Below are 26,668 nucleotides of genomic sequence, written 5' to 3'. Positions count from 1 at the left end.
CAATAAAAACACCATAAATAAATCAAAATTAAATTCCCAAAATATTTTAAGTAACCTACAGGAAGACAGGAAAAAGAAAAAGGAGGGGAAAAAAAGAAAGAACAATAGAAAAAAAAGTAAAATAGCAGACTTAAGTCCTAATATATTAAAATTACATTAATGTGAATGGTCTAAATACATTAATTAAAAGCCAGAGACTAGGATGGTAGATTAAGAAACAAGACCCAACTATATGCTATCTACAAGAAATTCACTTCAAATATAACAATATAGGCAGGTTGAAAGTGAAATGATGGAAAAAGATGTAACAGGCAAATATTAATCTAAAGAAAACAGAGGTGGCTACATTAATATCAGATAAAATAAACTTCAGAGCAAAGGAAATTACCAGAAACAGGGAGGAACATTATATGATATAAGGATCAATCCACCAAGATTAGCAATCTTAAATGTGTATATACCGAACAACAGAGCTGCAATACATGTAAAGCAAAAATTGTTAGAACTGAAAAAGAAATAGAAAAATGTACAATTATAGTTGAAGACTTCAACAATCCTCTCTCAATAATTGATAGAACAACTAGACAGAAAAGCAGCAAGGATACAAAAGAACTCACCAACGCCATCAACCAATAGGACCTGATCAACATTTATAAAACATTCCACCCAACCAGAGCAGAATATCCATTCTTTTCAAGTACCCACAGAAAATATACCAAGATAAACTATGTCCAGGACCATAAAATAAACTGCAACAAATTTAAGATAACTGAAATCATACACAGTGTGTTCTCTGATCACAACAGAATCAAACTAGAAATCAATAAAAGATAACAGGAAAATCTCCAGACACTTAGAATCTAAATAACACACTTCTGAATAAACTGTGGATTAAAAGGAAGTCTCAAAGGGAATGATAAAAAATAAACTGAATGAAAGAAAATAAAAATGTCTAAAAATTTATGAGAGAAAATTAAAGCATTGCTGTGAGGGAAAATGATAGTACTAAATGCACACATCAGAAAAAGTCCAAGTCAATTATCTAAGTTCCCAACCCAAGAACCTAGAAAAAGAAGAGCAAAAGAAACCAAAGCAACCATAGGAAGAAAACAACAAAAATAAGAGCAAAAAATCAATGAAATAGAAAACAGAAAAAAAAATAGAGAAGATCAGTGAAACGAAGAGCTGGTCCTTTGAAAAGATCAATAACATTGCCAATGTACTAACAGGAATGATAAAGAAAAGAAAGAAAGATGACACAAATTTTAATATCATTAACAAAACAGAGGACATAAGTATATATCCTATAGATATCAAACAGATAATAAGGAAATACTATAAATAACTCTACACACATAAATATGACAATTTAGATGCATGGACCAGTTGCTCAAAAATCACAAATTATTACAACTTATTCAATATGAAATATTAGATGAATAACCCTATAACTAATAAGGAACTTGAATTATAATTTTTAAATTTCCATAAAAGAAATCTCCAGGCCCAGATGACTGTTCTGGAGAACTCAATAAAACATGTAAAGAAGAATTAATACCAATTCTACACAAGCTTTTACAGAAAACAGCAGAGGAAAGAGCACTTCTCAGTTCACTTTATGAAGCTAGTATTACTTTGATACAAAACCACACAGACCGGGCTTCCCTGGTGGCGCAGTGTTGCGAGTCCGCCTGCCTATGCAGGGGACACGGGTTCGTGCCCCGGTCCGGGAAGATCCCACATGCCGCGGAGCGGCTGGGCCCGTGAGCCATGGCCGCTGAGCCTGCGCGTCCGGAGTCTGTGCTCCGCAACGGGAGAGGCCACAACAATGAGAGGCCACCGTACCACAAAAAAAAAAAAAAAAAAAAAAAAAAAAACCACACAGACCAAGCACACAAAAAAGAAGACTACAGACCAATACCCCTCATGAGCATAGGAGCAAAAATCCTTAACAAAATATTAACAAATAGAATTCAGCAGTTAAGAAAAAAAAAATTGTACTTCATGACTAAGTGGAAATTATTCCAAGAATGAAAGCCTGGCTCAATATTTTTAAAATCTATAACAGGCTAATAAAAATCACAGTATCAGATTAGTCAATGCAGAAAAACATTTGACAAAATTCACATCCATTCATGTTTTCAAAAAAACTCTTCAGAAAAACAGACAAATGAGGGAACTTCCTTAACTTGATAAAGAGCATCTACCAAAAACTACTAACATAACACTTATGGTGAAAGACTAAGATCAGGAGCAAAGGATATCCACATACCTCACTCTTACTCAACATAGTAAAGGAAACTCCAACCAGTGCAGGAAGCAAAAACAGTGAAGAGAGATCAGAAAGAAAGAAAGAAATTATCTATATTTGCAGATGATATGATTGTGTACACAGAAAATCCCAATGAACCAAAAGAAAACTCCTAGAATGAATAAATGAGCTCAGCAAGGTCACAGGATTCAAAATAAACATTTTTTGGTATTTTTACATAAGAGCAGTTAGTATGTGAATCCCAAAATTAAAAGCAGAATTCTACTTACAGTTTCTCAAGAAAAAATACAGGACTTGCAGGCTGAAAACACTGATGAGAGAATTCAAAGAATATCTGAAGAAATGAAAAGACATAACATGTTCATGGACTGGAAGCTCACTTTAGTAAAGATGTTATTTCTCTCTGACTTGATGCACTAGCGTAACACAATTCCTATCAAAATCCCAGCAAGATTTCTTATAGACAATATTATTCTGAAATATATATGCAAAGGTAAAAGAACTAGAATAGCTAAAATAATTTTGAAAAAGAAGAAAAAAGTGGTAGGGATCAGTCTACCTGATTGCAAATTTTGTTACACACTTTTACAATTAACCCTTAAACAATGTGGGGGTTAAAGGTGTCGATCCCCATACAGTTGAAAGTCTGCATATAATTTACAGTTAGCCCTCTGTATTTTTGGTTCTTCATTCTCAGATCTGCAGATCATGTAGTATTGTAGTACATATTTAGTGAAAAAACCCATGTATAAGTGGACCAGTACAATTCAAACTTGTGTTGTTCAAAGATCAACTGTATATATGTATGTATACATACATGTGTATGTACATACATATGTGTGTGTGTGTGTGTGTGTATATATATATATATATATATATATATATATATATATAAAACCATATACAACACTCAACACTGTGTGTGGCATTGATGGAGGAAGAAACACATAGATCAATGACGCAGAATAGAGAACCCAGAAGTAAACTCACACAAATATGTCCAATTGATTTTGACAAAGTATAAGAACAATTCAGTGGAGTAAAAACAGCCTTTCAACAACAAATGGTGCTGGAACAAGTGGACATTCATGAGTAAAAAAACATAAACAAAACATACAAACCAAAACAGCAGAACCTTAACGTAAGTCTCATACCTTATATAAAACTTACTCAAAATGGATCACAGACTTAAATGTAAAATATACAACAATAGGGACTTCCCTGGTGGTCCAATGGGTAAGACTCCGTGCTCCCAATGCAGGGGGCCTGGGTTTGATCCCTGGTCGGGGAACTAGATCCCACATGCATGCCACAACTAAGAATCCACATGCTGCAACTATGAAGGCTGCATGCCACCACTAAGAAGCCCACATGTTGGGACTTACCTGGTGGCGCAGTGGTTAAGAATCTGCCTGCCAATGCAGGCAGGGGACACGGGTTCAAGCCCTGGTCCGGGAACTAAGCCCATGCGCCACAACTACTGAGCCTGCGCTATAGAGCCCACGAGCCACAACAGCTGAAGCTCACACGCCTAGAGCCCATGCTCCACAAGAGAAGCCACCACAATGAGAAGGCCGCAGGCCACAATGAAGAGTAGTCCCTGCTTACCACAACTAGAGAAAGCCCATGCGCAGCAACAAAGACCCAATGCAGCCAAAAATAAAAATAAATAAATAAATTTATAAAAAAAAGAAGCCCACATGCCACAACTAAGACCCAGTGCAACAAAAATAAATAAATAAATAATAGATAGATAGATAGATAAATAAGTACATAAAATATTTAAATATATATAAAACTTTTAGGAATAAAAATAGGAGAGTCTTTGTAATCTAAAGATAGGCAAAGAGTTCACACATTTGACACGAAGGGCATGACCCATAACAAAAAAAAATAAGTTGAACTTCCATTAAAATTTAAAAACTTTTGCTCTGCAAAAGAACCTATTGAGAAGATAAAAAGACAAGGTACAGATAGGATGAAAATATCTACAAACTACATATGTAACACAGAAGTAGTATCTAAATATATATAAAGAACTCAGAAAACTCAACAATAAAAAATTAAATAATCCAATTAGAACATGGGCAAAAGACATGAAGAAACTTTTCACAAAAGAGATATACAGATGGCTAATAAGCATATGAAATAAGCATATGAAAAGATGTTCAACATTATTAGTCACTCAAAAAATAAAAATTGAAATCACAATGAGATATCACTATACACCATCAGAGAAAATAGTGACAACATCAAATGCTGACAAGGATGCAGAGGAGGTGGACTAATGCACTGCTGGTGGAAACGTAAAATGGTACAAACACTTTGAAAAAGAAATAACATGCAACTACCATACAACCTAGCAATTGCATTCCTGGGGATTCATCCCAGAGAAATGAAGATTATGTTCACCCAAAAACCTATACACAAATGTTCATAGCAGCTTTATAGCTCAAAACTGGAAACAACCCAAATGTCTTTCAAAAGGTGAACAGATAAGCAAACTGTGGTTTATTTACCATGGAATACTACTCAGCAATAAAAAGGATCAAACTACTGATACAACATTTTGGATGAATCTCCATAGAATTAAGATGAGTGAAAAAAAAAAGTCAATCCCAAAAGGTTACATATTATATGACTCCATTTATATAACAGTCTTGAAATGACAAAATTACAGAAATTATAGTAGTTGCTAAGAGTTAACAGTGCTGAGCGAGATGGAAGTGGGTATGTATATAAAAGGGCAACCTGAGAGATTCTCGTGGTGATGAAAATGATATATTGAGTGAAAATGTATATTGAGTGTATCAATGTCAATACCCTGGTTGTGGTACTGTACTATAGTTTTGCAAGATATTATCACTGGGTCAAACTTGGCAAAGTATATACATGGAAGATCTAGACACTATAAAACTCTTATAGGAAAACATAGGAAGAACACTCTTTGACATAAATCACAGCAAGATCTTTTTTAATCCACCTCCTACAGTAATGGAAATAAAAACAAAAATAAACAAATGGGACCTAATGAAACTTAAAAGCTTTTGCACAGCAAAGGAAACCATAAGCAAGACAAAAAGACAACCCTCAGAATGGGAAAAATATTCTCAAACAAATTAACAGACAAAGGATTAATCTCCAAAATATATAAACAGCTCATGCAGCTCAATATTAAAAAAAAAACCCAATCCAAAAATGGGCAGAAGACCTAAATAGACATTTCTCCAAAGAAGACATACAGATGGCCAAGAAGCACATGAAAAGCTGCTCAACATCACTAATTATTAGAGAAATGCAAATCAAAACTACAATGAGGTATCACCTCACACCAGTTAGAATGGAAATCATCAGAAAATCTACAAACAACAAATGTTGGAGCGGGTGTGGAGAAAAGGGAACCCTCTTGCACTGTTGGTGGGAATGTAAATTGATACAGCCGCTGTGGAGAACAGTATGGAGGTTCCTTACAGAACTTAAAATAGAATGACCATATGACCCAGCAATCCCACTACTGGGCATATACCCAAAGCAAATCATAATTCAAAAAGACACATGCACCACAATGTTCATTGCAGCACTATTTACAATAGCCAGGTCACGGAAACAACATAAATGCCCATCGACAGACAAATGGATAAAGAAGGTATGGTACATATATACAACGCAGTATTACTCAGCCATAAAAAGGAATGAAATTGGGTCATTTGTAGAGACGTGGATGCATCTAGAGACTGTCATACAGAGCGAAGTAAGTCAGAAAGACAAAAACAAGTATTGTATATTAACGCATATATATGGAACCTAGAAAATGGTATAGATGAACCGGTTTTCAGAGCAGAAATTGAGACACAGCAGTAGAGAAAAAACGTATGGACACCAAGGGTGGAAAGCAGCGGCGGGTGGGGGTTGTGGTGTGATGAATTGGGAGATTGGGGCTGACATGTATACACTGATGTGTATAAAATGAATGACTAATAAGACAATAAATAAATAAATAAACAAACAACAAGAAAAAAGAAAATTACTGCAAAACCAGATGATTTTACTGTAAATTATTTGAAATGTCTAAGCAATCAGTGATCCCCTTGTAGAAATTATACACAAATATTTTAAGATGCCAAGTGAACCAATTAATCTTATGAAATTAACATTAAAAAGATACAAAATCTAATTTTTAAAAATAGCAAACCATTCAAAACATGCTAAGTAAAAAAAGCCAGTCACAAAGGCCTACACATTGTATGATTCCATTTATATGAAAGGTCTAGAACAGGCAAATATAAAAAGATAGATATTAAATTAGTGGTTGGTGGGTGTGAAAGGAGATGGTAGAGTAGGAAAACCCTGAGCTCTTCTCTCACAGGGACACCAAAATTACAACTATTTACAGAGTAACTATTGATGAGAAAGACTGGAATCTACCAGAAAAGTTCTTCTACAACTAAAGATATAAAGAAGGAACCACAACAAGACAGGTAGAAGGGGTGGAGTCACCCATGCTCCCAGGTGGGCAACCCACAAATGGGAGAATAATTACAACTGCAGAGGTTCTCCCAAAGGAGCAAGGGGTCTGAGCTCCACATTGGGCTCCCCAGCCCGGGGGTCCTGCATCAGGAACACAAGCCCCCAGAACATTTGACTTTGAAGGACAGTGGGGCTTACTTTCAGAAGACCCAGAAAGCTGTGGGAAATAGACTCCACTCTTAAAGGGCACACACAATATTGCACATACTCCAGGATCCAGGGCAGAAGCAGTAAATTGAAAGGGACCTGGTTCAGAACCACCCAACCAGCTGATCTTGGAGAGTCTCATGAAGACGCAGGAGGTAACTGGCGCTCACCCTGGGGACACAGATACTGGCAGCAGATATTTTTAGTGAGCTCCTTCTACCACGTGGACACTGGTGCTGGCAAGTGCCATTTTGGAATCCTCCCTCGAGCATATTAGCCTCAGGACTGAGCCCCGCCCCAGCCCATCAGTCTGTACACACCAGAACTGGAGTGCTGCAGGCCAAGCAACTAGCCAGGCAGGAACATAGCCCCACCCCCAGCAGGTAGGGTCCTTTAAAACATCCTGAGCCCACAGCCACACCTGGACACAGCCCTGTCCACTAGAGGGCTCAGGACTTGGCCCCACACACAATTGTGCAGACACTTGACCCAGGACACTCAGGGCCCTGCATCCATAGATCTCAGGACCCAGCTCCACCCACCAGTGGTCAGACACCAATCCTAAGACACCCTGGTCCTCAGCCCTGCTCACCAGTAAGGTGACTCTAGCCTCAGGAACAGCCTCACCCACCAGTAGGGAGGCACCAGCCTCAGGACAACCTGGACCTGATCCCACCCACCTGAAGGCCAACACCAGCTCTGAGATACTTTGTGTCCCTCAGCCAGCCATACTGGGATTCGGCCCCACTCACCAGCAGGCCAGCACAAGCTTCAGGACAAGCCAGACCCTGCAGCCAGCTGTGTCATGAAAGCAGCCCCACTCACCAACAGTCCAACACCAAGTCTTGGACCCCTGGGCCCATTTACGATCACGTCAAAAAGAATAAAATACCTAAGAATAAATCTAACTAAGGAAGTGAAACACCTGTACTATGAAAACTAAAAGAAAGTAATGAAAGAAATTGAAGAACACACAAACAAATGGAAAGACATACCACATTCATGGATAAAAGAATTAATACTGTTAAAATGACCCAAGGCAATCTACAAATTCAATATAACCTCTATCATAATACCAATCATAATACCAATGGCATTTTTCACAGAACTACAACAAATAATTTGAAATTTTGTATGGAAGACCCCAAATAGCCAAAACTATCTTGAGGATGAAGTACAGAGCTGAAGGTATCACACTCCCTGACTTCGGACTATATTGCAAAGCTACAGTAATCAAAACAGCATGGTACTGGCACACAAAAAACCTCACAGAGCAATGGGACAGAATAGAGAGCCAAGAAATAAACCAGCGCACTTACAGTCAATCTACAAGAAAAGAAGTAAGGATATACAATGGAGAAAAGACAGTCTCTTCAATAAGCGGCACTGGGAAAACTGGACAGCTACATGGAAAAGAATGAAATTAGAACATTTCTCACACATTATACAAAAATAAACTTAAAATGGATTAAAGACCTAAATGTAAGACTGAAAACCATAAAAATCCTGGAAGAAAACATAGAACACACTTTGATATAAATCATAACAATGTTTTTTGGATCTATGTCCTAAGGCAAAGAAAACAAAAGTGTAATACCATATGATATCACTTATATATGGAATCTAAAATGTGACACAAATGAACTTATCTGTGAAACAGAAACAGACTCACAAACAAGTGAGTGGTCTCCAAGGGGGAGGGGGATGAGGGAGGGATGGATTGGGAGTTTGGGATTAGCAGATGCAAACTATTCTATAGAGAACGGATAAACAACAAGGTCCTACTGTATAGTAGAGGGAACTATATTCAATATCCTGTGATAAACCATAATGGAAAAGAATGTGAAAAAGGATGTGTGTGTGTGTGTGTGTGTGTGTGCGTGTGTGTGTATAACTGAATCACTTTGTTGTACGGCAGAAATGAACAGAACATTGTAAATTAACTATACATCAATAAAATAAATTGTTTTAAAAACCATAAATTTAAAAATGGGTCCTAATTAAATGTAAATGCTCTTGCACAACAAAGGAAACCATTGCCAAAAAGAAAAGGCAACCTCATGAATGGGAGAAAATATCCAATAGTTCCAAATGATATGACCAAAAGTGATTAATATCCAACATATATAAACAGCTCATACAACTCAATATGAAAAAACCAAACAACATGATTGAAAAATAGGCAGAAGGCTTCAACAGACATTTTTCTAAAGAAGACATATGGATGGCCAACAGGCACATGAAAAGATGCTCAACATCACTAATTGTCAGAGAAATGCAAATGACATATCACCTCACACCTGTCACAATGACTATGACTCAAAATACCACATACAAATAACAAATGTTGGCAAGGGAGTGGAGAAAAGGGAGCCCTTGCACACTGTTGGTGGAAATGTAAATTGGTGCAGCCACTGTGGAGAACAGTATGGCGATTCCTCAAAAAACTAAAACTGGAGCTACCAAGTGATCCAGCAATTCCACTCCTGGGTATATATCCGAACAAAACAAAAAACACTAATTCAAAAGGACACATACACCCCAATGTTCAGAGCAGCATTATTTATAATAGCCAAGATATGAAAGCAACCTCAGTGTTCACCAACAGATAAATGTATAAAGAAACATGATATATACATGCAATGGAATATTAGTTGGTCATAAAAAAATAAAAGAATGAAATTTTGCCATTTGCAACAACATGGATGGACCTGGGTGATATTATGATTAGTGAAATACATCAGAAAGAGAAAGACAAATATTGTATATATCACTTATATGTGGAACCTAAAATATCCAACAAACTAGTGAATAAAACAAAAAAGAAACAGACTCACAGATATAGAGAACAAACTAGTGGTTACCAGTGGGGAGAGAGAGGTGGGGAGGGGCAAGATAGGGGTAGGGGTTAAGAGGTACAAACAATACTGTGCATAAAATAAATAAGCTACAAGGATATATTGTACAGCACAGGAAATATAGCCAATATTTTATAATAACTTTAAATGGAGTATAATCTATAAAAATTTTGAATCACTCTGCTGTACACCTGAAATGAATAGAATATTATATGTCAACTATACCTCAATTTTAAAAAACAGCAAGATATAATAAGTGTTGACAAAGATGTGGAGAAAAGGGGAGCCTTGTGCACTGTTGATAGGAACGTAAATTAGTGCAGTCACTATGGAAAACAGTATGAAGGTTCCTCAAAAAATTTAAAATAAAACTACCATATGATCCAGCAATCCCACTTCTGGGCACTCATCTGAAGAAAATGACAACACTAACTCAAAAAGATACTTACACCACCATGTTCACTGAAGCATTATTTAGAACAGCCAAGATAGGGAAACAACCTAAGTGTCCACAGATGGATGAATGGATAAAGAAAATGCACACAAAATGGGAGGATTATATCTTAAATGAATTATATATCAATAAAGCTGCTTAATATATATATGGATATAGATATACAACCGGAGCCCCATAGCCAACTTCTGACTGGAAAGCTCTGCTTAGAGGCATCTAAGAACATTGAACTCAACATGGCAGAAATTAAATCCATCATCTTCTCAATGCTGTGTACTCCAGTGTTTCTATGTCGCTGAATGGTAGCACTGTTACCCAAGTCAGAAACATGGGAGCCATCTGTGACTTCTCTCTCACTGCTTAATCAAGCACCAGGTTAATGGTAAATAAAAGAATTATGTTTCAATTCTGTTCATCTCTCCAACATGACTGCCACCATCCTTAACACATGCCATCACTATCACTCACCTAGACCACTACAAATGCCTCCAATTTGGATCCATTCTTAATCCCCACAATCTTCTGTAAATGCCAATTCCCCAATTTGTGCCATGCCCCAGCTCAAACCTGTTGTAAATTTTCCCAGGATTCTTCAGACAAAGTCAGAACTTAACAAGGCTTCCAAGACTCTTCACCTCCAGCCCCTCCCCACACAACTCTGTCCTACTGTCACACCAAACTCTTTCCAGTGCCTTTAAGGTTCCGGGCTGTCTCTTACTTTTGCATCTTGATACATCCTATTCCCCTGCCCTGGTTCCTTCTCCCTCTCCCCTCGGACTTTACCAGTCAAGTCTCATTGATCTTTCAGACATAAGTTCACAAGGCATTTCCTCTGAGAAACATTCCCTGGTATCCCCCCAAAATTCAGAGCCGTATCACACTCTATTTGTGTAATCATCTGTCTTTCCAGAGAAATTTCAAGTTATGTGACGGCAGGAAAATAACCAGTCTTATTCTTTTTATCCTCAATGCCTAGTCTAGTGCCTAGTACATAGCAGTGCTGAGTAAATATTTGTTTAAAGAAGGAAAAGGTCCTCATTTATGTGTATCTAAGGCTTATGAAGCTAGGTGAAGACTAAGGCATTTATATTCTTCTCATCACTGAGATCCCATTCCCAGTTTTACTTATAATTTTTTTTACTGGTTAATAGTAACATTCATAACAAGAGTAGCTGCTGTCATGGCACAATCCTCAATCACCAAAAGCAGCTATGTTTTGTTTTGTTTTGTTTTTTACATATACAGGTATCTATCCTTTTTCAAATTATTTTTGCATTTAGGTTATTACAGAATATTGAGCAGAGTTCCCTGTGCTATACAGTAGGTCCTTGTTGGTTATCTATTTTAAATATAGCAGTGTATGCATGTCAATCTCAAACGCCCAATCTATTCCTCCCCACACCCTTCGCCCCTAGCAACGATAAGTTCATTCTCTAAGTCTGTGAGTCTGTTTCTGTTTTGTAAATAAGTTCATTTGTATCATTTTTTTAGATTCTGCATATAAGCAATATCATATGATATTTGTCTTTCTCTGTCCGACTTACTTCACTTAGTATGATAATCTCCAGATCCATCCATGTTGCTGCAAATGGCATTATTTCATTCTTTTTAATGACTAAGTAATATTCCATTGTCTATATGTACCACATCTTCTTTACCCATTCACCTATCGATGGACATTTAGATTGTTTCCAATGTTCACTGCAGCACTGTTTACAATAGTCAAGGCATGGAAGTAACCATCTAACTTTCTTGAATAATTTAGATCCTGATTAATTTAGGCCAAGCTCTTCCTGCTAGTCAATGATTAGTTCACAGATAAACTTAAATTTACTAGGAAAGTAAATTTCTTAAGAGAATCACAAGAAGTTGACTTCCCTCATTTGCTCAATGTGAATATGTATGGTGTTATCACTGGAATCCATCATTAGACCATGAGGGAAACCTGTCTAAGTATGGAGTGAACAGTATTGATAGGAAAGCAGTGTTTTGTGTTTATGGTGACATAGTTTAATCACTATGTTGATGTTTCTTTTACTTGCAGCCAAAAACAATCTAACAAGTATATTTACCTTACATCGTTAAAAGGAATAATAATAAAAATGTTTTAAACTTAACAATGAACTTATTTAACAATGAGCACTAAAGAGCTCTCTACAAGAATTAGGAGCAAGTATGCTTATAATCAGAGATCACTATTTTAAATTGTTATGGAAACTAACCTGGCATTGAGACATTAAGTAGAAAACAAGAGCTACAACTATTGAGCAAGAATGTAAAATAGTATCTAATACAGTTATTAGGTACCAGGAATTAACTGCCTTACATACATTATCTCACTTAATCCATCAAGGAATTCTATGATATAAATGCTATTATTATCTTCATTTTAAAGGTAAAGCAAGGGGAATTCAAGTAACTTAAGTAAAGGCAGAAGTTGGGATTTGCTCCAGGCAGACTGCTTTCAGAGACCATAGCCTTAACGTATACACCCTTTTTCATAAACTGTACATGAAATAACTATTTGCCTGCAACACACACACACACACACACACACACACACACATACAAGATAATAAACTCTAAAAGTCTTAGAATTACGAAGAATGTTTAATAAAAATTCTAGATACAGGATCAAAGGGAAGAGTTAACAGCTGGCTCCTTTCCTCTATCCTCATGGATGGCTACTGCTAGCTCAAGGAATTGTGAGGAGTAGATCTACAATGATTGCAAAATAAATAATAATCTCTAGCTAAGAATTTGTACAAACCAAGCACTTGTACCTCGTTGTTGAAATTAGAGTGAGGAATCTATATTGATAAGATGCAGCAGCCCTGGAGAATGGACTCTACTCCTGTATCCCTAAAGAGGTTACTTGATAAGCTATATAAAAGTTGAGATGGTCTACCACATAGCCCCATTTCTTAACACCATACATATATCAAGTGTGAAGTAACTGGAACATTGGAATCTGTGCCTGAAAACTCATAAACTCTCTTCTATGTTGTTGTTGTGCATGCTGTTCTCTTGTCTATCTGTATCTTTTCCTAATGCTAAATTGACTTAAAGCTGGGTGAAGCCTATTGTGTTTTGTGAGCTTGATTGTTGCTCCAATACCAAGACCATTGCTGGAGAATGGGCTTCCCTGGTGGCGCCCTGGTGGTGCAGTGGCTAAGAATCCGCCTGCCAATGCAGGGGACACAGGTTCGAGCCCTGGTCCGGGAAGATCCCACATGCTGCGGAGCAGCTAAGCCCGTGTGGCACAACTACTGACCCTGCGCTCTAGAGCCCACGAGCCACAACTACTGAGCTCGTGTGCCACAACTACTGAAGCCCGCACGCCTAGAGCCCGTGCTCTCCAACAAGAAAAGCCATCGCAATGAGAAGCCCACACATCACAACGAAGAGTAGCCCCCACTCGCCGTTAGAGAAAGCCTGTGCACAGCAATGAAGACCCAACACAGCCAAAAATTAATAAATAAAATAAATAAATTTACTAAAAAAGAAGAAAATAACTGGTTTCCCATATGCCTGAAATAACTAGTTAGAACTTATACTGCAGAATAGCATCCTTGAACAGAAACACAAGCGTAAAACAATGCTAGCAAGAAATGTACATCAATATTTAACTATGGCAAAAGTGAAATGAGATAAGCATTTTCTAACTCTTCTTTGGCAGGAATCTCCCTTTCTAGGGAAAAATTCAGATTTATGAAATTGAAACTCTAAAATATTCCTGTCTTTTTAGCCACTCATTTCATTTCAAGAATGTATCTTAATGAAATAGGCATGGTTTAGACAAAAGTATGTGGACAAAACTACTTACTCATCACAGTGTGGTAATTTAAAAAAAAGATTTTTTTAAAGGTAAATAAATATGACTTACAATATTAATAGCCATTAAAACTAATGTTTTTGAAGACTGTTAAATAGCCAAAGGTAAGATTAAAAATAAAAAGCTAAAGGAGGGCTTCCCTGGTGGCGCAGTGGTTGAGGGTCTGCCTGCCGATGCAGGGGACGTGGGTTCGTGCCCCGGTCTGGGAGGATCCCACGTGCCGCGGAGCAGCTGGGCCCGTGGGCCATGGCCGCTGAGCCTGTGCTCCGCAACGGGAGAGGCCGCGGCGGTGAGAGGCCCGCGTACCACAAAAAAAAAAAAAAAAAAAAAAAAGCTAAAGGAAAAAGCAGAATCCAAAACTCTATGCAGAATATTATTTCAATTGCACTACACACACACACACACACACACCCCACTCAAGCATGTATGTTGGAAATACACTAAAATATTAACCTTGTTCTTTCAGAGAGTAGGATTATGGATAATTCTATTTTCTTTTATACCACAAAATTTGATCTGCATGAGAGCAAAAATACATTTGTCTTGTTCATTGCAATCTTTTGAGAATGTCTCATATATTATAGGTGCTAAAGACATATCTTGAACGAATAAACATTTTTTCCCTTTTCTAAAATAAGTATTTATTGCTTTCTAATAGGAAAAATTCAATAATTATTTTAAATGTGTATATGTATATATAATCTGTCCTTGAATAAATTCTATACAGATTTGTAGACAGGTTAATTTCCGTATATGGAAATTTACACGTCATATAATTTTAATCCAAAAGAATTTGCTCCCAAACCCAAGTTTGTGCACCCAAACATCAAATTTTTATTAGTTATTTCCTTTTATTAGTTATATGCTCGACAAAGAAATTTTTTTAAGTATAAGTATTTCCAGAATCTTTTGGACTCTACATTTCCCCCTTATTCTCAATTTCCACACCAAAAACTACAGTTAGATAATATAATTCAAGAGGATAAACTTGGTCACTCATTAATGAAATGTTTTAACAAGGATAATGCTTCTTCCTTAATAAAAAAAAAGTTTAAAGTACATTTGAAATGAAGTTCTAAGTGATTATCAGGGTTTCATGAAAATAAGGAAATTCTTGATCAAAATTTCACTCAGCAATACATGTGGAGGTTTGTGATCCTCTAGGAAAAGCACTGGGTCCCAAGAACAAGTGTTTGGCAAACTCTTAGACTGCAGTGGTGGAGGCCAGTTCAAACTAGTTTAATTGAAAAGGAAATTTAATGACTTACTGAACCAGGAAGTCATAGATACATATGGTGTCTGGCACAGTGAAATCAGTGGGCTCAAACAACATTATCAGAGCTTTCTTTCTCCATTTCATGATTTTATTACTCTACCTAGCTACATTCTGCATGCAGGCTATCACCACATGGTAGACAACATGACTACCGGCAAGACAACTACATCTTTCCTTAACATCCCTAGTTTAACATTTCCAGAAATAGAACTTCCCTATCTGTTTATATATCAATCCTATGCAGTGCTCTGCTTGACCATCACCCAAAGTTGGTCAGACTCAAGGTTAAGGGCATAGTCCTCCAGACTGCCAAGTATGCCCAAGACTTCTGACACCAAGTGAAAAACCAGAGGGAACAGTCTCAAGACTGCTCTCATTTCAGACACCAGGCACAAGTTCAGTGTTCCCAAAAGGACACCCTTACTTCAGACCAGCTAGCTAAAAATTCAGGGGAGTTCTCATGACCACCCACAGGTTTGATGGTTCACTAGAACAACTCATAGGACTTGGGAAAACATTAGACTTATCATTATAGTTTTATTATAGCAAAAGGATACAAGTTAGAATCAACCAAAGGAAAACGTGCATAGGGCAAAATCTGGAAGGGTTCCAGATGCAAAGCTTTCACCATCCTCAGAGATGCATTACTCTTCCAGCACCTATATATGACAATACTCTAAGAGTACTCCCAGCTAAGGAGGCTCACCCAAACGTCCACGTCCAGAGTTTTTATGGGGGTTTAATATGCAGGCATGATTGACTGAATATTACCTGCATGGTTTAGCTCAATCTCCAGCCCACATACTTCCCAGAAGTCAGTCTGACATCACGTGGTCTAAGGAACCCACAGTTATATATAACTCCAGCCCATAGTTATATATAAAGATATATCTAGTTATATCAAGGGTTACAATTTATGACTAAGATATAAGGAAAGATAGATGGCTATAAACTTGTATATTTAGCAGTATTAATAGCAGAAGTAACCAGTGCCAATTCTGTCAACTGGAATATTGACACTAGCAGAATATGAGAGAATTATGAACACCATTTCTGAACACCCAAGCTCCAAGTTCCATGGGAACAAATTTCTCAGGCCACATAAGATATATTTACTTTCATTATATTATGGATCATATGATCTAAACAATCACTTTTAGCCTAAAAGAGTTAGTAGAATGTCTAACTTGTGAACAAAGAATAATAAGGAAGACAAGCTTCCTTATTAATAATAAGCACCTTCCCTTCTCCAGAAAATGTCAAAGGGTTATGCTAAAATAACTTTCCACACAGTCTGAGCATCATAGTACTTCAAAGAACATTGCTTCAAAGCCAGACTCCCAGCCTGGAAATCTTCAAGCCATCTTTGACTCCTCCATCTCTTACATTCAATCAGTTATTAAATCTCCTGGATTTTTCCTTAAAATTTCTCTCAAGTTTGTTCCTTTAATCTCCATTTTCTCTGCCACCATCGCAGTCCATGTCATCACCTTTTGTTAAAACTTTACCTCCTCCAGTTTTTTCTCCCCTGAATACAGCCTATAAAATTCTGCCTCTTTATCTCCCTAAAAATACTATTTATACTTACATCCTGCCACATCCTTGCCCTGGAGCCTGTAATCCAGTCAATCCTTTGACTCCAAGGGAGGAGCTTTTTAAAAAAAGCACTGATGCCAAAGTTCTACCTGAAGAGGTTCTGATTTAATTCATCTGAGTCAGAGCAAGTCATGAATTTTTCTTTAAAAGTTCCTCTGGTGTTTCTAACGTGTAGCCAGATTTGGGAACCACTGTGATGAATCTATATTGCTTACTAAGTCAAGCTAGAACTCCTGTGGCAGTCACTGCAGGTGCTCTCCCCAGAGGCTTTACCATCCTTCTGACCTTTCTGTGTGTCCATTCCTTGGCTTTGGGGTGATTTGCTTTTAATAATTATCAGCACATACTACTCTCTTCCAATGACTGCCCTGGAGCTACTAGAGCTACTTTGTCCCTGCTCCTGCAAAGAAAACAGGGAGGGCCTGGGAGTTTACATCCCCTGGGATAACCAGCAGTTGATGCCCAAATAATGTGGGAGTGTGACAGCCTAGCTCCCTTGCCTGGATTTGGACATATTCTGAGGTGTAATTTACACTTCAGAACTCCCTGGCAGGATCAGGCTGAAACTGGGACTTTGCCTAAAAAAACACACACACTTATTTGGCTTCTTCCCCTTCCCTTCACGCCCTGACTCATTTCTCCTGGGAGTACTTCTCTAAGAAATCACTTGCACATGAATCCTCATCACAAGGTCTGCTTATGGAGACCCAAGGCAACCTAAGGCAACATCTTGGTCAAAACAGTTCAGAACTTGTCACACCGTGTTTTCTACAATTATCCAACATCCACCAGCAATGCTAGTTTTCTCATCCACTGTGCTTATTCCACACCACTCTTTAAACCTGCTATTTCCCCTCACCCAAGATGCCTCTTCCCTGCCTCTGTGACCATCAAAACTTCCCACCTTGCAAAAATAAGCTCTAGATATCTCCCCCATCCCATGCAGAGCCCAAGGCCCTACCCACGGTAAGTGCTCAATAAATGTGGGTTGAACTGGTGCTGCCTCCTCCAGCAAACTCACCCTGACAATTCCAGCACAGGTAACTCTAGCTGTCTTCTCTAACTTGTATATTTAATGTCAAATCCGCAATCAGTTGTTAATTCTTTCAACCAATATTTGTGTGATTACTACGTACCAGGAACTGTGCTCATCACAGGAAGTGAAACAGTGATTGAGGATATTTCTGCCAGCATGGAGCTTACAGTCAAGTTAAGGATGCAGACATTAAGCAAATAATCACACAAAGAAATGTTAATTTATAACCATGAACATCTAAGATGAGAAAAATGGTGCTGTAAGAGAATATATGAGTAGTAATGTCCTTATCTAGGATTCCTCTGAATAAATAATGAAGAAAGAACAACCTAAAATTACTGTCCTGTTTTCTATTCTAGGGGTTCTTAGACCTCCTTCCTCTGTAAAATTCCTACAAATTTTATGTAACTATGTATTATTCTATAAACAGATTTTCAAGGAGTACATGACCCAAAATTTTGCACAATGTTAACCCTGTAGAAAACAATGCCATGTTTATAAACTGACTCCTACATGTGCTTTATCTATCTTATCTGTAGGTCCTTGTTTATAGAAATATTAGCATTTTTGTTTTGTATCGCATATCATTTAGTTTAATGTTAGACACAGGCACATCACTTAACAAATATTTGTTTTCCTCCCCCTGTTTTCAGCCTACAGAACTCAGACCCTCAAAAACCAATTTTAAAAGGGTCTTTATTTTCTTTATTGAATAAGAGCCCATTTTGAGCAGTTGTGGTTGGAGTGACAATGATTATCTGGGTTTTCTCTGGGTACCAGGAAAACAAGAGCAACAAAACAGGATTTGCATGTTAAAACCTGCCTGTGCTAGCTAGTGCCAAACAATTGTCACTACATTTCTTCAGAGTTCTGTTTCTTCAGGGAGTTAACACTTTCATTCTGGGAACTCCCTGCTGCATCCCCAAACCTTAGCTACCCTAAAAGTATATTACCAGGTAAAAGCAGAAAACATTCATTTCATACACAAAAAGATGAAAGCTCATTATACTGAAATCAGTTATACTGATCAATTTAAAAGAAAAACAATGAAAAATTAAAATTTCATTTCAAATGCCACTGGAAAATATTTGTGACTATTACACATACACTGAAAATAAGTGTTACATATGTATAAACTAAAAAATATGTGTTTCTATATACTAGAAATAAAGATGCTTTCAATATGTTTATTTAAATATGTTGCAAATAAATTAATGTATATAAAGGCCATAATTTTTAACTGACATCAACAAATACCTGAACATAAAATAATAAATAAGATTATGTCAGATTCCAATATATTGTTAAAAATGTAATAATTTCAACAACTTGTACTTGAATCTCAGGTCCAGAAGACCTGAAATAATGGTGCAAAATGTGAAAAACACAGAAACCACAGAAAATATTAAAACAATACAATAATTAAACTGTTTAATCAAAGTACAAAAAAACCTTCAAGTTTATTGTCCTCAACACCTATCAAAATTGAAAGAGAGAAAAAGACTAATACCATGCCATATTCTCAATTCATGCTCTTCTTAAACTTCAAGTTCTGAGTCTCAAAGATAGGTTGTTACTAGGATATCTGAAGAGATGACACCATATGCACACATCAATATTTTAACAGACTGCCACTCTTGAATGATCCAGGGACCAAACATCAAATTTCTAAAATTTATTTCCTTTTCCCATAGGTTGACAACCCTTGTGCCCCTGTATTCCTGCTTAGCACTTCCATGATAGGTATGCAGATAAAGGAAGAGGAAGTTAGATGCAAATAATGTTGGCGCTTAACAACAATTCAGGTATAAGGTTTGATATAGTAATTGAAATCCATAGTTCAATATCAAAGCAAGATTGGATTTATAGTTTTCCTTTCTTGTTAGCATATGGGATCAAATGCATGCTAAGTAGTTATACGTTAGAAACCAAGTCTCAAAAATGACTTTAGGAAGGTAGCATCAGGTACAAAATTACTGTCCATACAGGGAATGATGACAAGGGATCAAAGAGTATAAGGCAATCTAATTTTGCCATCTCTTGCTTCTACTTTCTAGGGCTTTGAAGCAAAGATTTGTGTTTCCTAACCTTTTGTCCTCCCAGGAATGTAGTACACCCATAGACATTGTCAACAATTCTTCATGCTAACTCTACACTTTCTTTTGTTGCTTCAATGCAAGTAAAGATAAACTGATTTTACTGTAAATACGGATGGTTTTGATTTAGCTCCCCCTTTTATTTTTAAGAAGATGTTGGGGGTGGGAGTTTATTAATTTATTTATTTATTTTTGCTGTGTTGGGTCTTCGTTTCTGTGCGAGGGCTTCCTCTAGTTGTGGCAAGCGGGGGCCACTCTTCATCGCGGTGCACGGGCCTCTCACTATCGCGGCCTCTCTTGTTGCGGAACACAGGCTCCAGACGCGCATGCTCAGTAGTTGTGGCTCACTGGCCTAGTTGCTCCGTGGCATGTGGGATCCTCCCAGACCAGGGCTCGAACCCGTGTCCCCTGCATTAGCAGGCACACTCTCAACCACTGTGCCACCAGGGAAGCCCCTAGCTCCATTTTTAAAGTAATTTATTCTTTTTTTTTTTTTTTTTTTTTTTTTTGCGATATGCGGGCCTCTCACTGTCGTGGTCTCTCCTGTTGCGGAGTACAGGCTCCGGACGCGCAGGCTCAGCGGCCATGGCCCACGGGCCCAGCCGCTCCGTGGCATGTGGGATCCTCCCGGACCGGGGCACGAACCCGCGTCCCCCGCATCGGCAGGCAGACTCTCAACCACTGCGCCACCAGGGAAGCCCAAAGTAATTTATTCTTAAATGTCAGCATTTTAATTATTAATGGCAAATGATCTGCTACCCACTTCATGAGTAATGAAGACTGACCAATATGTTGATATCCCAAAGTGGACAGCTGCTGACCATAAACAATTAACACTAACTTGCCTATTCTAACCAAGGAACTAAAGAACTGTGAGATACCTAACACGGCATCCTACAACTGAAAAAAGAAATACTTAGTAGCCATTTAGTCCTGTATTTTGCAACTCCTCTGTCAGGAACTCTCATATGCAATGAAAGACTACCAAATTTTTCTTTCCTTCCCTATTGACACTTTTAGCCAGGCTGAGGGGAATAAAGGTGATAGTAACCATAGTAGAAAGGAGATAGGCTAATAAATATGATGGAGGAGGTTTCACATGTGTATTATATATATAATATGATTGTGGATGAGTGCCATGGAAGAAACAACGTCTAGAGGTCAGGAAAAAGGCAGCCGCACTGTGCCCCAAGAAGGGTCACTGGGCTGTCACTGACCAGGAAAGACTCACTAAAAGCAGTGGGATAGGACTTAAATGTTTTTCCTTTACTTCACAGTCAGCCAAAGTACTGCATTTTTCAAATTGGATTCATACTTGGGTTGCTTTCACTATGTAAATAAAACAAATGAAGAATTTTTCAATAACAATGGATCTTTTACTTGGCATATTAAACCCCTCCCCCAACACCACCCCCCAACCCCGCCACTACCACCATCCTTAAGCCAAGGCACTCCTCCAATGATTTTGATTGAGCCTTTTGTAGAATTATGAACTTGGGGAGCTTTTTCAAGGAGAAAAGAACGAACTGAACGCCAGGTGGGATTTAGCCAAAGCTGTCACAGCTCTGGGTGTTACCCCTCATAATCCGTCTTGCTGAATCAAAAAGCAAACTGTGAACAAACAGCTTAGGCAGTTTGTTTGAAGATACACTCCTGTCTTTCTAGGAGGGATTAAGTCATGGCTACAGTTTGTTTGGAAAATGATTATCCACATGAAAATTATTAAACTCATGTGGCATCTCTTTGAGCCGAAATGTTTTATAACTTTTCGCCTCTGGATCATAGTGACAATGATGCTGTAGTTTTTATACTAAAACACAGGCTCTCTCCACAGTCTTTCAAAAAGTCGTCAATTTTTTTTGCATTTGCCGCAAGCATACAGAAGATGTTGACTTTCAAACTTTTAAATAATAAGGGTTCAAGCTCTGCCTTTAAAAGGCATCACAGCAATACCAGATGTGGAGAGAAGAGGATTATTTTCAGCTTTTATTCTAAACACTGGATTCCATAAAAGCCACATTCATACCCTGCCGGGGGAGACAGATTAAGTGGCTGAGAGCTTGAGCAAGAAAGGAAGAATAAAGGCAACCCTGTGATACATCAGAAGTAAAGGGTTTTCCCTTAGAGCATAGAATGGAGTGATATTAAATTTTCATTGTGGTAAGCAGATCTAAACCTTGGAATACAGTATAATCTCTAAATATCTAAGCAATCAGCCTCTTTTATATCACCAAATATTGCATTTTTGATACTCAACGTATTTTGGTATGCAGGTAACTCTTGAATTGAGGTGAGAAGAGAGGCTGGGGGAGGAGGGTGCTATTCAACAAACACTAAATGGTTGCTATGTTTCAGGCACCATGGTGGGTCTTGGATAAACAGGCTTAATAAAACACTGGCCCTCTCTTCTTATACTCATAGTCTAGTAAGGGAGACAGACACGTAAACAACAGATTACTAACCATTGTGATAAAGAGCACAATACAAGGGTAACCATTATGTTGATTAAGCAGAACTCCATAGAATGCAAACAAACAAAAAAAAACAAACAAACAACAACTTCATTCATTCCCTTTATACTAGGTCCTTTATAACCAATCTGCAGATTCATTTTTTTCTCTTGTCCTTTGAAGAAAATGTTGGGTAAGGAAAGGTCCCATAATTTTCTTAGACACTCTTCTTTTAAGTTACGTTTAGTGCCAAGAATAATCTAGCTCAGTAATAATAATGTCTAGTCCAGTTTATTAATCAAAACACCAACTTGATTTAAAGTTAAAACTTCTTCCCTCTGCCATCTGGTAGTAGTTTCAACCTGGGACACTTAAAGTGGAGGAGAAGGGTATGGTCTTCTTTTTCTCTAGTTCCTCCCTTGAATTCTTTAACCCATCCAACTCCCATCTCCGCACACAAAATTGCTTCTGTTTCCATCAGGGATGGAACTAGGCAAAGAGAGAAGAAAGCATCAGGAAATGTCTTAACTTGACTGGTACTATTAGAATCTGAACAAAGTAAATTCTTTCTCTAATAAGGTAAATTTATTTATTTACTTACCCCACGAATATTAATGGAACACCAACTACATTTTAAAAACTGTTACAAACACTGAGGACACATAATAAAAAAAATCAAAGTCCCTGATTCCATGGACTTTAGAGTCTAGTGGGGGCTATAAGTCAACATACATTATACTAAATATATATAATTTATTCAGATAGATGGTATGTAAAGTACAATGTTAATTATATAAAAAATATGTTAGATGGTGACAAGTGCTATGGAAAAATATTAAACAGGAAAGGGGGATAAGGAGCATGAGAGGTAGGTTAATTTTACTTAGGGCAGTCAGGAAAGCTTTTTCTGATAAGGTGATATTTGAGCAAGAGACCTGAAAAAAACCGAAGGATTTAAGCCAAGAAAATATCAGATTAAAGAGCATTCCGGCCTGAGAGAATAATAACTGCAAAGGCCTTGAGGTAGGCAAATGTTTAGTATGTTCAAAGAACAGCAAGAAGGCCAGTAGTACGGCTAGAGTAGAACAAGAAAAAGAAAGAATGCTGGAGATGAGGCCAAAGAAGCAGAAAAAACTTAGATTGAATGTAAGGTATGCAGAGGCCATTGGGCTTTTTTCTGAGTTAAAGAGAGAAGCTCCTGGAAGTTTTGAGCAGAGAAGTAAAATGATATAATGTATGTTTTTAAAATATCCGTCTGGCTTCAAGGTGGAGAACAGATGGTAAGGCAAACATGGAAGCAGGAAGACAATTCGGAGGCTACCAGAAGAATTTAGGCAAGAGATGATGGTAGCTTGAATCACTAAGACTGAGTAGGAAGCAGGTAGAGAGCATTAGACAGATCTGAATATACTATAAAAGATTTAATGATGGAACAATTATAGGTATGAGAGTGAGAAAAAAGTCAAAGCTAACTGCAAATTTTTTTTTTTTTTTTTTTTTTTTGCGACACACAGGCCTCTCACTGTTGTGGCCTCTCCCGCTGGGGAGCACAGGCTCTGGACACGCAGGCTCAGCGACCATGGCTCACGGGCCCAGCCACTCCGCGGCATGTGGGATCCTCCTGGACCGGGGCACGAACCCGCGGTCCCCTGCATTGGCAGGTGGACTCCCAACCACTGCACCACCAGGGAAGCCCACTGAAAAATTTTTGACCTCAGAAACTCAAAGAAGGATGTTGCTACTTATAGAAATAGGGGGAAATGTGAGAAGGTAAGGTTTGACTTAAAAAACAAACAAGCAAAGGAAACAAAAGCAAATAAACAAATGGGACTGCATCAAACTAAAAAGTACAGCAAAGAAAACTACCAACAAAACAAAAAGGCCACCGGTAGAATGGGAGAAGAAATCTGCAAACAATGTATCCAATAAGGAGTTAATATCAAAGTACACAAAGAAGTCATATAACTTAATGTCAAAAAAACAAACAATCCAATTAAAAAATGGGCAGAGGAACTGAACTGATATTTTTCCAAAGAAAATGGCCAGCAGGCACACGAAAAGATGCTTAACATCACTAATCATCAGGGAAATACAAATCAAAACCACGATGAGATCTCACCTCACACATGTAAGAATAGTTATTATCAAACAGACAACAGACCAGCTGGGCCTGGAGCGTTGGCGCCCCCCCTGCCACCACCACTGCCGCCCACCTGCCACAGGGAGCGAGCTCAGGGTCCTGGCCGTGTTGCACCATGGCCCTGTACCACACAGAGGAGCACAGCCAGCCCCACTCCTGGTTACCACCTCTTTTTCAAGAATGTAGCTGGTCACTACATTTCCCCTTTCATGATATTCCTCTGAAGAGGAAAATGGCATTCCTACAAAGAGAGCACGAAATGATGAATATGAGAATTTGTTTAATATGGTTGTAGAAGTACCTCCGTGGACAAATGCTAAAATGGAGATTGCCACAGAGGAGTCATTGAATCCCATTAAACAAGATGTAAAGGATGGCAAGCTTCCCTATGTGGCAATTATCTTTCCTCACAAGGGTTATATATGGAATTATGGTGCCCTCCCTCAGACTTGGGAAGATCCCCATCGAAAAGATAAGAGCACAGACTGCTGTGGAGATAATAATCCTATTGATGTTTGTGAGATACGCTCAAAGGTTCTTTCTTGTGGAGATGTTGTTCATGTGAAGATCCCTGGGATTCTGGCTCTTATTGATCAGGGTGAAACAGACTGGAAATTAATTGCTATCAATGTGAATGATCTTGAAGCCTCAAAGTTTCATGATATTGAAGATGTTAAGAAGTACAAACCTGGTTACTTAGAAGCTACGCTTAATTGGTTTAGATTTTATAAGATACCAGAGGGAAAACTGGAAAACCAGTTAGCTTTTAATGGAGAATTCAAGAACAAGGCTTTTGCTCTTAAAGTTATTAAATCTACTCATGAATGTTGCAAAGCATTGCTTATGGAGAAGTGTGATGGAGGGGCTATAAATTGGACAAATGTGCAGGTATGTGATAGCCCTTTCCATTGTTCTCAAGAGGAAGCTAGATCATTAGTTGAATCAGTGTCATTTTCACTGAATAAAGGAAGTAATGAAGAAGATCAAGTATGGCACTTCCTTGGCAAGTGATGAGAACATTTGAAGTTCTGCCATCAGGATTCCAGTCTCTAAGAACTACAAGAATCCCATCTCCCCCAAGTGCTAGAAACAGGCAGATCTATGAGAATTTGCTAACTTCCTGTTGAAACTTTTTTTTTCAAACTTTTTGATATGCAATGTGTAAAAAAAATTGAAATTTTTGAAAAAAAAAAGACAACAAATGACAAGTGTTTGCAAGGATGTGAAAAAAAGAAAGAAAAAGGAACCCTCATGCACTGTTGGTGGGAATGTAAATTGGTGAGGCCACTATAGAAAACAGTATGGAGGTTCCTCAAAAAACTAGAAACAGAACTACCACATGATCCAGAAATCTCACTCCTGGGTATATATCTGGAAAAAAATGAAAGCACTAATTTGAAAAGATACATGCACCCCAATGTTCACAGCAGCCCTATTTATAATACCCAAGTGCCCATCAACAGATGAATGACTAAAAATGTGGTGTACATATATATATATATATATATATATATATATATATATATGTGTATATATATATATATATATATATATATATACAATGGAATATTACTCAGACATAAAAAAGAATGAAATTCTGCCACTTGCAACAACATGGATGGACCCAGAGTGTATTGTGCAAAGTGAAATAAGTCACAGAGAAAGACAAAAAGATATAATGTATGATTTCTATTATGTGTGGATTCTAAAAAAACAACAAATGAACAAACATAACAAAACAGAAACAGAGTCATAGATACAGAGAATAGCTTGTCAGAGGGAAGGAGGGTGGGGGATCAGCAAAATAGGTGAGGGAGATTAAGAGGTACAAAATTCCGATTACAAAAATAAATGAGTCATGGGGATGAAGTGTACAGTGTAGAGAATATAGTCAATAATAATGTAATATCTTTGTTGGGTGACAGTAACTAGTATAGTGGTGATCATTTTGTAACACACAGAAATACTGAAACACTATGTT

At 37.8% G+C, this 26,668-nt stretch overlaps 1 pseudogene across 1 annotated transcript; it reads left to right on the top strand.

Annotated features, from left to right (window-relative positions):
- Positions 1–24,802: 24,802 nt before the first annotated feature.
- On the top strand, positions 24,803–25,734 carry LOC308611000 (inorganic pyrophosphatase 2, mitochondrial-like; annotated as a pseudogene). The gene has a single exon. The product of its transcript is annotated as an inorganic pyrophosphatase 2, mitochondrial-like (transcript).
- Positions 25,735–26,668: the final 934 nt, after the last annotated feature.

The sequence above is a fragment of the Mesoplodon bidens genome (assembly GCF_964165515.1).
Source record: "Mesoplodon bidens genome assembly, contig: HAP1_SCAFFOLD_49, whole genome shotgun sequence".
Classification (NCBI taxonomy): Eukaryota; Metazoa; Chordata; class Mammalia; order Artiodactyla; family Ziphiidae; genus Mesoplodon; species Mesoplodon bidens.
Note: the sequence above shows the minus strand (reverse complement) of the source record. Positions and strands in the feature narration are given on the sequence as shown.